Below are 17,524 nucleotides of genomic sequence, written 5' to 3'. Positions count from 1 at the left end.
GGTGGTTTCATTTTCCATTACTCTGTCACTGCTGCATGAGCCGTGATCAAGAACAATGTCCAGGCAAAATCTACCGTCTGTCCCTCTAATTCAATAGCACAGACCTGGGCCTTGTTGGGAAACAGCCTTTTCACCATTTCCAGGTAACCACAACACTCGGACAACAATGTTCATTGAGGGAATATGTACTAGGAAGGAATCAAATGGTTTCAATTTGCAATTGGAGAAAGAATACTGTGTAAATGCAATGCAGATTTATTTATATATAGTAAAAAAATGAATTAATATATGTTCTACCCTGAAATTCATGTAAATTGACATACTGTGTAGACGGAGACATCTCTCACTAAATTACGTATTAGTCACTTATTTACTTCCTGTATTTAGTCATTGGAAGACAATTTGTTTGATCGGTGCTGCAGCCAATCACCTTTTTGACAATTCTGACCATGACACTGGGAAATTGCCAACCCACACTTCTCATTTTTCCAATAAAGCATAAATATGTCTGATGTACAGAGGCCCTAATGGAAACAAAATTGAGCCTTTATACTGGCAGTTTGCTCAAAATACAAAGATAAATTGCAGGGCATGAGGCATTTTAATGCATCATTCATTATAGGAATATAATGAGACACTTTAGAAGGGACAATGTAAAGCGCTCTCAAACAATGTCATATTGGGTCACAGGAGGTAGGAAGCAGACAGTCTAAAGATATATTGTTAAAAGTAAAGCAGTAGCTAAATGTTGTCTAGGTTTCTCTCAGGGTAACACATTGCTGGTTCCCAATTGCACATCACTGATCTGAGAAATATGGTCAGTGATTTTCTCATACAGTATCTGAATCCACAGGAGGCACCTTGAACAATTAGAATTGAAAGTATTCATGAGTGCAGATGTAAGGTTAAGAGACTTTACTGAAAGATTACTGCAACTGTCCATCCATTGAATAATCAATTTAATTTATGTAATTTAAAAGTCTCCTCTGTTGAAGATAGCTTGTGTATTACAATTTTCAGATTTGTAATCTGGAAATTAAAAGAAATACAAAATATAAATATATTCTAATTTGTGTTCTTGAAATTTGAGGGCCTGCCTTGCTGACCAACATGAACCAAGACCCGATGTAAATATAGCATACATTTGTGTGTTTCTGTGTGTCAGTAATGTTGGAGAAGGAGAGGAGGCACCCAGAATCTCAAAGAAAACAAAAATACCATTGGCAGTCTATTCAAAAGAACCATTATGCTTTTCTGACCACTGCTCGAAAAACCCACTAAATAAAAGGCGGTTTCACTGATGATCCACACAAGTAAGTGACTGTAATGTTGATAGATGTAGCAAAAATGAAAACAAAGGGCCCTTTTTCCACACACTGGCGAATGCAGTTTTTTAATGAACTATTGCCTCTAGAAGCAAAGGGATTCTTGCAATAAGTGACTGTACAATTGTGATTACATTTTAAAGGCCTGAAATGTATTGAGGGGAATCCAACTGGCAATACTTGCGAAGACATGCACCATCTATTATTTTGGATGTAATCTGAATCATACTACAAAAACCAAAGACATAAGTTGAATACTCACTTGGGAATCAAATTTTAAAACCTTTTAAACTTTGAGCCTGTTTAAAAGACTACTGTTCTTATTTGTATAATTATTAGGTTATTTAGGAGACTCCTAGAAACCAGACATGTGCTCAGTCATTAATTATTGATCTAAAAATGCAGATTTGAAGGTCCCAAGTGTAAGAGAAACAGGTTTTTCACAAAGTGTTTAAAAACAAATCATGATTAGGACATGGCCAAATGACGAACACAACTAATATAAAAAGCAGCTTCCCTCTGATTTGATCAGCTCTGCACAGTCACGAGAATAAACTGGTTTCCTCCTCAATGGGAACAATGGGAAAGCAGTAATGCAAGGGAAATGCACTCCCTTTCAAAACTTCTTTTCAAACACAATTGGACTAGCTTCCTAATTATGGCACCCTACCAAATCAGTTTTGAGCAAGACATGAATATGACTATAAAAGGCAAAGGCTTCTACAAATGCAACTGGCTCAAATGTAGCTAGAAAATGTCAAAATCTCCAGGCCTCTGCTGGGACCATCTATTAGAGTCTTTATATTAAATCTGCAGAAGAGAGACCCCACTGCCTACCAAGATGCTGAATATGAATAAGCTTTAAACTGTATTATAGATTCTGGAGAGCAGAAGAAAAATGAATAAATTATGAACATTTAATAATGTTGAGCACCAGTTCCATATAAAAGTATAAAAGAGATACAGAAATATGGTTGAAAGTATATTTAGGAAGTGTTAACATCTTGCATAACAGTAGGCTATTCCTTGCCAAACAAACTGTGTAAACCAGAGATGTATTATTTTACACAAACTACTGTACTGTGTGAAAAGGTACCAACCTTCAATAGTATCTATCCAGTGCTGGAGAACTAATAATAATCCAGAGCATTACCAAACATTCAGCCAATTAAGGGCTTAATTTCAAGATGAGCAACCTATCCTCAGTTCAGCATGTGGAAAAAGGTATTCTTATACCACCACTAGTGTTGCAGGTTTTCCTTGAATATCTTTTCTACTATTAATGTGTGAAGAACAGCTATGGCAAGATGATCTCTATAACCAAAACACAGCTCACAGAGGTGACACTTTCAACTTTGTATGTTAAATGCAGTAAAAATGTATTTCAGGGAGTGCAGGAAAGTGAAGGAAAGTTCCTCGTTTATTACATAACACTTCCATCCCTAAAGTAATTATAAGTACCTCTCCGCAAAGATGTTTTCATCTCCACTGCCTTCAAAAAACCTCAGACATTTAAACTATAAGTACAGCATATAGACGTTCAATGGCATCAGGGTAAATGGGAGCCATGACTGTTCCACCGTGAATAGACTGCAGCCTCCGAAAGGACAGTGAAGTATTTTAATACAGGGTGTATACTAAACCTCTTCAACTGTGCTTCACAAAGAGCCACATTAAGCTGTATCATCTTAAGGCCAGTTAGAGATAAACCCAAAGCAAGAGAAACATTTGCACATTTCACATCATAAACAAGTTGACTGAAAATTGTACATACCTTAGTTCCATAGAGAAGTACCAGAGGCAGGCAAGCACAGAAATCCAGGGAACCAAATACAACAACCTGAAAGGGAGGACAAAACATAAATGTAACACAAATTGTTGAGATCTCGTAACTGGACAGTAAGCATTTCTAGAGTAATTTCTTCAGTATTCAATTAAAAATGCATCACATGTAGAGATGGCAATCCAGCAACTTTAATACAAGGTTTCAGTGATTAAAAGGTTTGCTACAGTGCTACACTCTGAAAACCCTGAGAAAATCACCTCCCTGACAATCTGATTAGGTTACATTGTGCAATCATCACAGAGTAGCCTACATGCTGATTTTTCAACAGTTTACATAATTAAGTCCTTCATAGTAAAATGTATTACAATACAGATTACAAGAAAAAAAAAAAAAACTGTTCCTAAAATGATACTATGCATCGTTAAATGTTGCTGTAGTGCAAGACAACTCTTGCAGGTGGATTATATTATACAAGACACTTTTAAAACTTTAGGCCTAAACCTTACCAAATATTGGTGCTAATTAGTTGAATCTGTTAACCTCTTGCTAATTAAAGAAACTGAAAAAATAAATTACACAATCTTTTTTTTTTTTTTTGGCCATTCAATAAATCAATGCAAGATTAAGAACACATTCCTCTATACATCTTATCTTACTTGCTATGTATTAGTTTGTCCACAAACATTTCTACATTTTCCCCTTGATAATAAATTCAAATAAATACTATGATTTATTGAAATGCAGTATTACTTAAAGATTATTTCAAATAATCATGTATTGCTACTAGTAAGTGTCTATAGAAAATACCATATATTCATTTGCAATACACAGTAAATGGTACTATTTTACTCCTGGCTGATTAAGTGACTGTTTTACATTATGAGTCACTGATGTGGGAAAAGGGGAACACACGAACCAACTACAAATGGCTGCAGGATTGTTATTTTGAGGTCACCAATGATAAAGTCACCATAACAATAGTAATAATTACAATGGAGAAAAAATATTATCTGCAGGGAAACTAGTACTTTGTTTTGAAAAATGGACTTGCTGTAACCCAGATCAATGCAAAAAGAAACCACATTTTCAACCACCACACAACTCTCAGCTGGCAGTAAGGACATTCAACCTACAACTAGTATGTAGTTTGAATTTCAAGCCCTTCCATTAGATTCTATTCTAATACCAAATGCAAAATAAAATAGCAGTGGACTGCCTTTGAATGTATTTTGGGATAAAGTAGTATAATAGTTTCTCAATTTACCACAAAAGGAAAAATGTAGGCCTATTTGTCACTTCAGTTCTGTGGATGCTGAGTAGTAGTAACAGTGATGTTACACTGGGTTAACAACGATCTATGATGAAATTGAGCTAAAGCACTGACATATTTAGTGGGTTTTGAATCTTTATTAGCAATCTCAAATTTTCATCTTTACTCCTTCCCCTAGTTAACTAAACATCTCGTAGCAACAACCATGCACATTGGGTTCAGAAGTGTACAGTAGTTAATAAGGATGGGAAGTACTGTACTGCCGTTAAGTAGCAACAGAACTTGGTAAAGTAATTAAAACATTTATTTCTGTAGATTGTTTCAAAAAAGAGTGACTGATGACGACCCTTTGATGTAGCTAATGTGGTAGAGGCCGAATATCTCCACAATATTTCAAATTAATTAGGGACCTAATTATAGTGCCGATTTTCTTATTTCAGCAATTTCTATATGAAAAAAGGTTTAGGGATCATTGATTGAAATAAGAAATCTTAAATAATAAATAAATAAATAAATAAAACACACAAAACACCTCTTCTGTTGACAAAGATACATGCGATTTGTTCCTGGTACATTGAAGTATTTTAATAATTTAACAGTGAATACCGAACACAACTTGTGACTTACAATGTTACAGTATGTTAATCTGCATAGTAATATTCATACTTTGCCGTAATACAAAGATTAATTGAGATGATTAAAAGGACCACAAATTTAACCATTATTAATGATTGTTCAATAGGTAAATTAATGAGGAGGCTATTAGCATCTTGGGGCTGGAGGACTGCAATACAGTGCAGAGAATATAAGAACCCTTCTATGACATCATTTTTACCCCCGGGTGAATATTCAAATTTGGCAACTTCCATGCATTAATATTGGTCTTGTCCTAACCAATGAAAACCTGGAATGGACATGAAAGGATTAAGTATTTTAGCTATTTGAAGATTAAGAGGGATGCACTGTTTGAATCATGTTTTCTACACTCGATCACAGCGCAACCAGTGTTTAATGTCTTCATATTGTCCGAGAGACCAAAAAAAAAAAAAATAGAAAAAGTTGCCTTCATTTTACCTAAAATAATATAATTACAGAACAATTAAAACAATCCATGGAGACCATAAACAGTTTGTAAAAGGCAGAGATATAAAACACCAAAATAATACCAAGATCAGAAATCACATTACACTCCCATTTAAAAAACAGCAATAGAAGAATCTGTTAAAAATCACATTATAAAAACAGTTTTTCTGAAGTTGAATCCTACTCGCTTGATCCTCTCATTGTCAGGAACAATGCACTCCAGAGCTCTAATTTGCCAGGGCCATATCACTCAGTCATTTTGAAAACGTAGATTAACTGGGAAGCTTTGCAAAAGATAGATGACAAAGCCATCCACTTTGAATCCAGAGCACCACCAGAAGCTATTGTCAAGTGTAACAGCAAATGTTATCGGTGGTTACATTTTATGCCATTGTTTTTTTTTTGTTTTTTTTTTAATTGCATTTCATAAAAAATTGAGGTGTAAACTTTCAAAGAAAAATCTATATTTCAGGGTTGAATCCTTGAATTATGGGATTTTTTTGTGGAACTTGTTAGACTTCGAGTTGCTGCAATGTAGTTAAACATTACCAGGGATTACTGTACTTTGTCCTTTCTTCACTGATTTTGTTTGCATCTAAGAATTAGCACAATCTCATACTTGCTTAAAAACTAAAATCTAGTGAAAGCATATTAACACAGAGGCTTCTTATGGATATCCTAGGAGACTGAAAAGGATCTTCTATCTTACGAAGCACAGTTTATTTCACTCCAGTGACTGGGCATAGGGAATGAATACACTGCAGGATCAGCTGTGAATGGACTCCATTAGCTTTTCTTATGCAAAATCCCTGAGAATTCAAATATGCTTCCTTCCACATCTCTAATCATTTATCTTTGTATAATGAGTCAGATATTTGCATTTGGGTCTCTGCAGTGGGTCTAGGTTTACAATAAACAATAAATTTAGTCTATATTGACAGGCAGTCCATGTCAAAATGGCACTACGTTGTCATTCATTTAAAGGACGATGAAGGGTGTTTCTACTTATTAATTTAATAAATGAACAAATACAACTGTTACCTTCAAGGGTATTTTCAAGATTGATTGTAAAGCAGCATTAGACAAAAACCCAAACCAATAACTTTGCAGTTACATTACTGCACCTTGCCTTGATTCATAGGTTATTTAATAGTTCCTGGGTAAACAATGTACGCAGGCTTATGCATACAAATTCCAGTCAGTTTAGAATTAACATACAAAATTGGACATTAATAACACATACAGCAGGTTTACTACAGTGTACTGACTAAACTGACTTTGATTTCAAGCTGGCTGCAGCACAAATAAATATTTCATTCATAAGGTAAGAATTGTAGGTCAAGTAACATAGTAAAGCCCTGTATTCAAAGAAAATCCTAATAAGAACACATGAAACACCAAATAATTTAGTCTCGCATAGCTGAGGCACAGGGAGGGATAGATCTACCTCAACCTTCATTTGCAATAAATTGCTTGATGAGTGTAATAAAATAGATCAAAGTGTGGAAAGATCAAGCAACAAATGTTAAGCTTAGTCATACTGAGAACCATTTGTCACTCTGTGTGAAACGCAGAGCAAGGCTGGTTCCAGACCCTTATGTAAGCAGAAGGGAATAAGGTACAAATACTGGACCAGAAAGGGAGAGTCTGAACCACTGAACCAGATGAGGTCGAGAAGAGTGGATAATGCATGCAGGCCTGAGATTGCTACTGTGGAAGCTGATGGAACATGAACAATTCCAGTAATTACTCTTAGCTACTGAAAACAAAAACGGAACAAACCTGGGCATAACAGAATGGATATGGTTTCTCAGCTATTAAATGATATTCTTCAACTGTGATCGTGAAATCATAGAAAATGTTACCAATAAAACAGAATCAATCTGGGTCGAACCCATTCCCCTACTATATTTAATACATTTCATTTCCCAGATAATGTATAGCCATTCCTTTCTTGTACTTGCAAAACTAATCATTTGACATAAGAAAATAACTGTGGGATCTGGTTACATACAACTAGGCTATAAGGCTACATATATGCAAAGTAACAATTTATTAATATAAACATACAGCTAAAGAATACATTACAGAGGGTCACAGTCCAAACCATTTGGGGCCAAACAGAGATGAAGACAATTTTGAACAAAATTGGGAAGGTTATCAAAGACCGAGATAAGAAAACGACGTGCGTAATTAGAGCCTTGATGTCCTCGGCACAAAAGGACCACACTAGAATAATGGCACACATTAAATTACTACTTGAGATTCCAATCCAGTTGCTGTAACAGAATACAGAATAAAATGTGTAGCTGCGACTACAAAAACAACACTGGGTGACTGAAATCAAAGAGCAATGTACCGTAAGGACAAATTACGACACTAGGAAATTGCAGGAAACGTGCCATACCATAAATGGATGCTTTTGGAAAAGTACCTTGAAAACTAGCACACAGCACATTGTTCAAATCCACTATGATGATATTATACTAAATAATTAGATTCATGTACACATGCCACCCTACTTTGTTCAACAAAGCCCTAAGTCTCACACACATCGTATGCTTCCACTCACTCATGGTTCGATTTGTTTGCAGTAACAATGATAACACAACAAAAGCCATTCTACCCTTAGGTGAAAGCTGCTATAGTCAAACTGAAGTGCCATGAGCAACATCCTAATATTTATAAAATAATAATAAACAAAACAAAAAAAATACACAAACAATGAACACCATCCAAGTTGGGGCAACAAACAGTTAACCTCTAGGAAGCAAAAAGCATTATCTGATACCATTTAAAGACAAATCTGTATAGCTGAAAGCATAAGCATAAGTCAGCCTTCATTATTCAGAGTCCTTCATTACCAAATACATGCAATAAACAAAATGTTATCATGAATCAATTATGCTCCCAGCATCCGGACAAACATCTGACAAGGGATGATTAAGAATTTCTAGCACAGTGGCACGATAAATGAGGTTAAATAAACTATTATGGAATGGGTTTGCCGATTGGTAAAATGAACAAGAGCAGTTCTATTTTTTTGTACCAAACCACAAATCTAACATTCACAAAGGAAATGAAGAGTCACACTGAACGCACCATCGTTTACACTACACAGCACAACTATGTGAACAGAAAAGGTTGCATTGTCCCATGATCTGAGTGCATTATGGGAAAAAACATTGTTTAAATATTGTTGCATGCTCTCAATATATGCACTGACATTTTCTTTCCAAACAGAAGCTTAATTCTGAAAACATCTGACAAAGCTTATTCTGAAGGATTAGCCAACTGTTTTTGTTTGCACTATGCAGATGTAATACTTTCAATCTTCAGGAATGTCCAAATATTATAAGATGTTAACAGTATTTGTCTATACTAAACATTTCTTGAACTTCAAGTAATTTAGGTAAAATCCTCCCAAACGACTTCAACATACAGGATTTCCTCAAGCCCACAGAAACAGACTACTTCTAACCAAAAGCAAAGGGTGTTTTCTTTTCAGACCGAACCAAGTGAACTCAGCCTTAAACGTTAATTATCCTATGTTCATTCCAGCCAAGAATAATCTGCCTACACAAGGCACAATTATAGACTATTTCCATCCAACTTACGCTGACATTTCCGCATCTAACACAAATATTGCATTTCAATTCCAAAATAGCACGTATTCATAATATTGAAGAAAATGTTGTTTAGCAGAAATATCTAAAAAGCTTGTATGCTGCAAATGAACAAACCTTGATCATCTGGGGGCATGAGCAGCTGGGTGTTTTTGTTTTGTTTAGTGCCAAAACGGAAATCTTTTGTCCCCACTTTCACGTGTGTTCATTAGTAGGTTCGTTATGCTAATGGATATAATTTCAAAACCAACAACGTATTTCCCAAATGTCATGTGAACACAGAGCCTAAACAGTAGGAACCACAATGCAGAAATAGGAAGCATTTCTCTTCCAGAGAGCGGGGTGAATGGATACGAAATCATAAAGCCTCTCTGTGAAAAAGCAGGCTTGAGTCACAGCAAATGATAAGCAGGTGTCATTTTTCCTACTCAAATCCATTAGAAAGGATCAGTGTACACCAGCTGCTGGAGGAAGAATAGCTGGTCAGGACATGGACATGTACAGTTGGAATAGAAAAGGCTAGACATGTGCTTCATCTCTCCGAGCTCAGCAGTCACTACAGTCAATATAGTGTACCCATTGTTGGAGGCAATGGCAAAGTTTCCAACTGTGTGTGTGTGTGTAACTTGTAATTCATTGCCACACAGAAGGTCAAATCTCACTTACGAGTGAGTATGTGATGAAATATGGGGAAATCTGATTTGCTAAGATAAGGGACCATATTTTTCACATATATCAGTGAGCTCTTTGCAGACTACAGAGTTTCACATTTGGAGGTTCCATTTTCAGCTCCCAAAATGACGCAAAAACATCCACTAATCCCAATGCACAGACAGAACATGTCTAGCTCAGATTTACATAATTGTAGGTTTCTGCTGCTTTCCAAGCATAATGATGTGCAATACACATGTACAAGATTTTCACTGTAACCCACAGATTTGTATTTATTGGTTAAAATATTAAATTAGTTTGACGATTATTCACCATTAAAGCCTGCGAGACTGCAAGACAACGCCTTATTTTACATAAGTGAAAACCTCAGCACAGCTTCGTTATACAGGCTAAACCGATATTCACTGAGCAAATCAGAAAAAGCATACACCACAGGACCAATCAGGACAGTTTCACATTTTCAGTAAATTTGGTTACAAAATAGAGCATTTGGTAAGAAAATGTAAATGCGCAGAAAAAAAAAAAATTGTACTTGCACAAAGAAACACAACAAAATCCACCACCAAACCAAAGAAAGACTGATGTAAAACTGTTTTAAAAGAGGAACAGATAGTAGTTCTGCAAGCAGGCGGGTTGAAAGAAAATGTGACCAACACACCTTGCAACTGAAAAGACTAGATGAGCGACAAAAATAAATGCAATTCACAACAGTTCAGAGTCATTTAAAAATATAGATTGTCATAAACAGAGGAAGTCCCTACTGCAGAAAAAGAGAACAGTGACAATACAGAAGAAAATGGTACGGTACAAAGACAGAGATTGTTCTGAGGTGTTTTGAGTTCTTATTTCCAGATACTTGTACTTTCAAATTGAAACTGGAGGAAAGCACACTGACCACAAACGGCATAGCATTAGCATTCATTTTGACCTGACTCAGAGTTATAGGTGCAACGTTTTAATCATTTTAAGGCTCAAAGCAGGAGTATATTGTTTCTACTTTCTTGCAGCCATACGGGGGGGAGGGGGGGGTAGTTTCATACAAATGTAGTAAAATTTAAGATATTGGACTAATTTGTTCACACCAATATTGCTCAATGCTTAAAACATCAGATCACATACATTTATGAGATGTACATGTATTTCATGTTTTCAAGCGAATTGCTGTCAAAAGTTTTTGGTTTACTCTCTCACCAATTGGACAATCAGAAAATAAATGGATTTGTCCTGCCCAGACTAAAATAACATGTCTTGTTTGAGTGTAACTATTTTAAGATTTAAACTTTACCTGACCACCGTGAACTTCCTGGCAAGATTCTATCGTGTAAATGTTCACTGTAGATAGTAATCATGTTTTCATTACTTTTCTGAGAAAACAGTACAAGACCTCAGTCTAAGAGTGGTATCAGTGAACTTCAGTCTTTCCTTTTTTTTGCATGACGTGAGAAGCTGCTCCTCTGGTATAAAATGCACTGAGCCCATGGCATCACAACCTGCTTTCAAGGACTTCATGCATGGTTTTAAAACTAGATACAATACAATGTCATTAACACTACAGCATGGTGATGCTTTTACAGCCTGAACAAGGGTTAGATTGCTGAAAAAAACAATAAAAGAAGCCCAGTTTATACAGTTATTACTCAAACCCTACAATGAAGCATCCTCCTGGACTACTATATGTAAATTGTTTCACAAACAAAATAAACATGGATGCCACATCTGAACTAACCTTTATGAGCCTGTGACAAACTGCGTAAATTAAAGTAAAAGCAAGTAAAAGTAGAGGTGTTAAGGGAACACAATCCATACAAAGATGACAAACAGATTGTCTGCAAAAGTAACCACAACATGTACTTAAAAGGCAAAAACATGAATTATTTATCTCCCTTGTAATGTTCTGTAACAATCAGAATTAGAAAAAAATACCTTTATAATCTCCAGCACATTCCCCTTTTCACTGCAGACATTAAGTGTATGGTCTTAAATTCCTTTCAAACATTCCCTGCAAGACACTGCATGCTCGGTCTTACAAAACTAGTCAGGAAAAACAGGGTCTGTTTAAGTGTGTAATATAAAGTCATTCTGCAGAACGCGCATAACACTTTTCCACCAGTTTAATTCATTTTGGTATTCCGGTCAAACTCATGACGTACAGTATTCAAATCATGCATGTGTTTAAACAGTCATACTTATGATGAGAAGGAAGAACTGTACTTTACCAATTACATGATAACTTGTTACGAATGCACAAATGTATAGTAAGCTAGCAGCTGTGCTAACAGGGATTTCACAGACATACTTACTCCCAGCAATTGTGTGTTTTCCGAAAGCACTGGTAAAGCTCCAGAAAGTGTGATTTAAATAAATTTACAAATTAGGCTACATAGCACTATCGAAACACAAAAAGCTTCCAGGACCAATTCTTCATCCCAAAATTCACTCTTTTCGTTTAGTTGTTTGCAATCATTTTGATTTGGTTTCCGTTCCCAGAAGAACTCTTGACTGACAGCAAGCTTCAAAGCAGGCATCTCATTATCCCCGCAAAACAACAAAGGGTTCTGACAGCACATAGTCCCAAAAATATAAGGATATTTTGCGTGATGTTGTGTATTTTCTAATTATTACTATGACTTTCCGAGAGGTTTCTATGATGGGTCAGCAGTACAACAGTGCAGACAGCAGAGAGTAGTGGGCTTGTTTAGGCATGCCTGTGGAGATGACAAACCAAGGACAAGCACATAGGGGAATCTTACTTTTCAGAAATGCGTCTAGGTTTATGTATTCACATTAATTACAGCACATCAATTATAGCTAAAAGCCATGAATCTTGAAAATATGTAAAATAACCTACTAAATGTAAAAGTATAACATTTTGGTGCTCAACATTTCTTCAACCGCAGAAAACTTCTTATAAACCTTTTTTTCCTAGAACAATACTATTTAGGCCTACTTCAGATTATACCACCACATCAAATATTATGAACAAAAAATTGGGTGTGTTATACTACATTAAATCGTGGTGGTGAATTTGTTTATTGAGCATCAAGGCTGTGAACTCAGTGATTGGATGACAATTTGACAAACCCACCTAGAAATTCAACATAGAAAAACCAAGGAATACGGTTTGTATCAGTCAGCTTGTCTTCTGAACTGAACATCATATAGCATGGGATAATAAAAGGAGAAATCCTCAAATACAGTATAACTTTTTTTTTTTTTTTTTAATGCTAGACTTATATTGTCTTTTGGCCTTTAAATAAGACTAGCTTTTCCAAATTCACAAAACACGGCTCCCTTAAACAGAAATTAAAGACTAGAAGGAGATTATGCAAGGAGTAACTCTAAAAGATTATAACTCCTGGCACATTTATAAAGCTGATTATTTTGCTAAACGATTCCCAGTAAAATACTTCTTCAGCTTCTCATAATTTTCAGTTCAATTACAATGTTAATCAAGTTGTCTAGAGACTTTGATTTTATGCCATTGCAGTATACCACTAAGATGACCAGATTTCAAACTTTATGCACTTCCACTGTGGATTTTTTGCATTTGTATTTGTGCACATTAATTTTAAAATATACACAAGCATATGCCCAAACACCTTTCATAGGGAAGTCAATTTGTCAACAATATTATAAAGTACAGTTTTCATGCAATAGTTTATGAATGTATACGATATGGTCATAACCATTTTGAAAGTTTTCTTGTTTAAAACACATGTAAAAAGTGTTTGTGTAATTTCTGGTGACATGTATCCCAATACACACATGATCTTCAGGTGACAAGTAGTGTTCTAACAGTGATTTAAATTAATAGGGTGTTCTGGTCTATAGGGTGTTTACATTTTGAGATAAAATTAAGTGATCATCTCCCCTAATAGAGCCATAGCTGAAAAATGTCAGTGTGAGAAGTCCTTTGTTATTATTTTTCATGAAAGTATAAAGTATTTCTCAACATAATTACATAACTAATGACATTTATTAACTACTTAAATCTTTCATGAGATCTATAAGTTCCAAGATAAATAAGATATTGTTTTTCTATTCAAAGTATTATTAAGTAAAGGTGAGTAGAATACTTTAGGTGGATAGGTCAGATTCCTTCTAGTTCCTAGATTAGCATCACTATTTCGTAGTTAGGCCTTATGTTATTCATACCAAGTACTGATTGAATATCATTCAGATATAAATGACTGAGTAAATAATACTAAATTGGGCATCGTGGAGAAATATGGAACAGGATTGTTTAGCAGGTGCTCTTCGGCATTTCTTTAATAAGGTAGACTATATAAATCTTCAATAGGGCTTAACACATCTAAATATCGCTATGCATAAGTAGTAAAGGCATAGTAACAACACACTTGTGTTGTGCGTTTTTTTTGGTGTTCGAATGATGTGTACGTTATATATATTGCACCACAAACCATGTTTCCTTTAAATGCAACAATTGTATCCAAGTAGACCGTACACATACCAAATGATAACACAGGCTCATATTGTGAAAATCTAATACTATTTCACACTGCTAAAGAGTATCAACGTATGAATACACCTAGTCTAATCACTTCCCTCCCATTTAATCATTTACTTCAGGAGTTCAAATTTAACCCATCTTTTTCCTAATCCAAGAGGATTAACAACAAGTGGATTTAATTACAACATTCATTAATACCACAGGAGTCTTCCAGATTAAACCAAGCACCTATTTTCAGGGGATATCCTAGGATAATTACAAATAGATTCTCGGTACTGCCTAGGAGGATTCCCCAATGGCCCAACATGCTTTCCTGCAAATTCCAGCTACAGTTTATCCCAGCAGGGTATAGGATCACATCCAATCTTGAATCATCCACAGAAACTAGAGATTATAGTAACAATGTACCACAAAGGGTTTTCTTTCCCTTTGACAAAACACACAGCAAACTTTTCTTGCATCTAATCTTAAAAAAAAAAAAAAAACACATCTGTATAATAAATAAAGACACAAATATGTGGGGCAGACTTTCTGTCATCTGACAATTTGTACATAAGCAAAGCATTCTGAAAAGTGCACTGAATGGTTTGTGTTCTTGCCCTTCCACATGCACATGCCACCAAGCATATTTTGTAAAATTACACAGCAGTGTATTTATCTCAGGACTATTTCTAATCAATCTACATAAGACTATTCATTTAAAATACACTACTTCCAAGAAGTTCAACATCACTCTTACTATGCAGGTGCTTGGTACACTTACTATAAAGTACAACGCTTATTTAGATATACATCACAAGAGAGAGACGCATGAAAAACTATTTGGCAAATATGCAGAAAGGTGTATTTAAAATCACTAACAGGTGAAGATGCAAGCGGACATTTGAGAAAGAAAATGCACTCAACCTTGTGAAATGTATACCATATTAATAAATCCTACGCCTCAAATAGAAAGAGAAAGGACTGAGAGAAATTACAAAAAGACTCCAGACAGCTTGCAAACTATGTAGTCAAAAACACTGAGGTTATGTATAACCTCTTGATACTATTATAAATGATTAAATTATTAAATGCATGCCCCTGGGGGAAATGCATTTCATCACACCTAGTGTTACTGGAGATCATTTTACACAATTCTATACAACATCATGTCCATATTATAAGTGCAATGCAGCTTCAGCAACACAGAACTACCACAGGTAATGTGCATAATGCTGTTCAGAAAATACATCAAAATAAGCAACTCACAATTATAACATGCCAGTTGAAATTACAACAGCATTAAACCAAACCCATTGATGACAACAAAGACAGGATATGAGCCATTGATGGTTCAGGCAGTACCCTTACTGATTATGAATGATTATGATCAGCATAATTGCTGCTGCTGCTGTTGTTGTTGTTGTTGTACATGGTCCATATAGGGATATGCTGAAAGTAAAAAATGCTGACTTCCCTGAATATGGTTAAGTTTCATTGTGAGAGTCTCAAACTACATATTGATGGGAGTGACTGTTAGTCAATGGAAGACAAACAAATGCCATAATGTATCATAATTGTATCACGCGTAACATTCCATTGTATATAGGACTTACATGACTGTACCACATCAATACTAATATTATAATATTGTATTAAAACAGTTAAGCACACAGTGTATCGATCTGCAGGGACAACTCAATTGCATAACGTGTGGGAAACGTCCATTATTAAAAAGTGGCAGAGAGAGAGAGATTTCTCCCAACAATTGGACCCACCAGCGGAGTGCTGGACCGGCACCGTCTGCCTGGATACCGGGTAACTACACACGCCACAGCATGGACACCCGGGCAGCAGGGATGGATGGATGGATGGATGGATGGATAGATAGAGATACACCCCACTTTCACTTGTTTTGTCGCCCAAGTCAATCACAGAAACTGATCAGCTCCCAGTGCAACTTTGGCCAAGTACAAGGAGAAACGGATCAAAGCGGTGCTGAGCAGGGCGAGCACGTCTCTTGTACAACAAAGAAGTGTCTACGGGCAGTAATGCACTACGGGCACGACACACTCCAGCGCCTACTGCCGCAGAAACCCCGTGGAAACGGTCCGAAATCCCGGCGGTTTGTGACTGAGGCACCCCCGCGGAGCCGCACGCCTGCCCCGCCGTCTCGCCAGCACATCCGAAACGCTACAGATCTTTTGACATAACGGAAAAGCAACAAAACAGCGATTCGCGTCTTCCTGCCCTGACAGAAAACAAGCACAGCGGTTCTCCAAACGTGTCCGTGTCGATCAGCCGCGGTTTATTGAAGCATAACGCAAAAATAACCTTCCAACGGGGGCTGAGGGAGAGATCATTCAAAATGCGATCCCTCGCAGTCTTACCTTCCGCGCTGTGCTGTTAAAGTGCAGTTCGCTTCGAGGAAAAGTCCGCGGCTGTGGAGAGTATCTCCTAAAAAGGTATCGCTGCTTTAATTGCAATTGGGGAATTTAACACATTAAACAATAGCACCCTCCTCCTCCTCTTTGTTTTTCTTTTTTTCCCCTCTCTCTCTCTCTTCGTTATTTTAGAATGTTCTTTTTCTTTTTTTTAACACCGAAAACGCGACGGCTCCGAAACGGCCCGCCTCCACGTTCGCCGGATTGGAGGAGGCGGACTTAACGGTATTGACGGGCGGCCTCCGTGATTGGTGGGGAAACCTGTCAATGCGCTTTGGCGTTGTGGCCCGCCTCTCCTGCGCTCCGATTGGCGCGTATGGAACGCCCTCTTTTACAATGTGGTTTCCTATTCGCTCAAGCGCCATCAATCATCCGGGAAGTTGGCGAGAACGAGCTCGGCGATTGGGCCGCGGTTGTGAAACGACAGAGATTCACAGGGCTGATTGGTCTGTCCGTGTTTGTCTGTGGAAGTTTAAAGGTCCTTCCCCTAGTTTTAATGTCTGTTCTTGCGTATACAACAGAAATTCGCATGCACTGGTTTACGGCCAGCACAAAGATACTGAGCTATTTCATAAAGGCAACCGAAGCTTGTGTCTACATCTGCAGTGGAATATTTTGTTGTGTATAGATGTATCAATGTACATGTACTAAATCAATATAGGATGCAAAAGATAACGATTTGGAAAAGGTTACAGCTAAGTAAAGCGCAGTCGTCTAACTTTCCGCATAAGCGAAACCCCTATCCGCTGCCCCAACATGATTACACAATACAGTCAAATGGGAATGAAAGAATGGAGAGCACTTTTCGACCTTTCCGCTAAAATTACAAAGTGACTTCCTGTTTCAGGGGGAACAACTTCCGGGTCAA

General features: G+C 36.6%; 1 protein-coding gene across 1 annotated transcript in view; it reads right to left on the bottom strand.

The window, feature by feature from the left end:
• The window catches only part of fryl (furry homolog, like), a 129,977-nt gene extending 113,178 nt beyond the window's left edge, over positions 1-16,799 (bottom strand). Inside the window, exons 1-2 of the mRNA XM_066719950.1 lie at positions 16,603-16,799; positions 3,100-3,165 (exon numbers count right to left, since the gene is read on the bottom strand). The gene's annotated coding sequence lies outside the window, so the exon portion shown is untranslated. The remainder of the gene's footprint in view (positions 1-3,099; positions 3,166-16,602) is intronic.
• Between the last annotated feature and the right edge of the window lie 725 nt (positions 16,800-17,524).

The sequence above is a fragment of the Amia ocellicauda genome, chromosome 13, assembly GCF_036373705.1.
Source record: "Amia ocellicauda isolate fAmiCal2 chromosome 13, fAmiCal2.hap1, whole genome shotgun sequence".
In the NCBI taxonomy this organism is placed as follows: domain Eukaryota; kingdom Metazoa; phylum Chordata; class Actinopteri; order Amiiformes; family Amiidae; genus Amia; species Amia ocellicauda.
This window is presented reverse-complemented; position numbering and strand designations above follow the sequence as displayed.